Source organism: Lactuca virosa, chromosome 5 (genome assembly GCF_052849685.1).
Source record: "Lactuca virosa cultivar CGN04683 chromosome 5, Lactuca_virosa_CGN04683_v6, whole genome shotgun sequence".
NCBI classification, from domain to species: domain Eukaryota; kingdom Viridiplantae; phylum Streptophyta; class Magnoliopsida; order Asterales; family Asteraceae; genus Lactuca; species Lactuca virosa.
In genome coordinates this window covers 241,353,166-241,354,858 of record NC_136430.1, presented here as the reverse complement: position 1 = coordinate 241,354,858, position 1,693 = coordinate 241,353,166, and positions in this window count along the sequence as shown.

Here is a 1,693-nt window from a genome sequence, read left to right as displayed (position 1 = left end):
TAGATCACTAAGGCTAAAAAGTCCTCTATTATAAATTCACTATTTACGTCTTCCCGGTGCCGTGCCGATTCCGTCGCGAAACTTCGACGGGTCATAACTTCTTTGTTATAACTCGAATTTCGGCGTTCTTTATATCTCCGGAATCCTTGTTTCGACCACTACAACTTTATGTAAAGATATTGGGTTTATCTCACACTTTAATTTTGACGCTTATTTTTATCCTTTATTAATTATATCTTTATAATTAAGTAAAAAGCACATAAATTCACATAATTCACATAATACTCAAGTAATTCATCTTTATTACTTCAAAAAGAGTTACAATAGTTGAACTAGACTATTACATCATCTACTACTGCTTAGCCCCGAAACACGGACGTTACACCTTGAGCCTGAGTTTTCGATGACTGGCCTCGAGGATCTCAACTATTTTCTTAGCATTGTGGTAACCCGTGATGCTAAAGGCATCTTTTTGTCTCAACGAAAATATGCCTTGAAGATTCTTTATCGAGCTAACATATTAAACTGCAATCTCGCTCATACACCTGCTAAAACTACCACCAAATAAGATCCAACAGGTCCTCCGGTCGCTGATCCTACTCTATACCGAATCCTTGACGGAGCCTTGCAGTACCTCACATTCCATCATCTTGATATTGCTTTCGCAGTTCAACACATTTATGTATTTTTATGCATGATCCTCGAGAGCCTCATTTCTCAGCCCTCAAACATGTTTTGCGATACATCCGGGGTACTTTTACTCATGGTATTCAGTTGTATGTCTCCCCGGCTCGTGGTCTTATTTCATACTCTGATGATGATTGGGCGGGATGTCCTTCTACTAGGCGTTCCACCTCTAGCTATTGTGTGTTTCTTGGACAGAATCTCATTTCATGGTCATCGAAACATCACGGTATAGTTTCACAGTCGAGTCTGAAGTTGAATAGCAGAGAGTTGCCAATTTCATGACTGATACTTACTGGATCCGTAATCTATTACGTGAACTCTATCAACATCCTCTTCGTGCTACTATTTTTTATTGTGATAACATGAATGCGGTTTATCTCTCGTTGAATCTGGTCCAACATCAACGAACTAAACACATCGAGATTGACATTCATTTTGTTTGTGATAAAGTTGCTCTAGGCCAACTTCTAATCCTTCATGTTCCCTCTACCTCTCAATACGTCGATATTTTCATCAAGGTCTTACCATCTACATTATTCTTAGATTTTCAAGACAGTTTGAACATCCGTGAACCTCCCATTCCAACTGCGGGGAGGGTGGAGGGGGGGTGTTAGTTTACGTATATATATGTATTATATTTGTAATTGTATTATACTTAGGCCCATTTATTTTGTATTAATCTAGCCGACATTGTACTTATATATTGATTTAATGAGAATGAGATCAGCAGGGGAAATTATCCTTCGTTCAATTATATACTATAATTATTATATTTTAATAAAATAAAATTTAAATATATAAATAAATTATAGGGAAAATGACTCGGGGGTAATTAACTATTGATTTTGTCCACATTTGGTGTCTTTTCTTTTTTTGGTATGCAATATACCATCGAACTTGTTGTTTGTATTCACCATAACCCTTTTGACCAGCTATTACATGTGATAGTCAGTCAAAAGGGTCATGGTGAACACAAACAACAAGTTTGATGGTATATTGCGTAAAA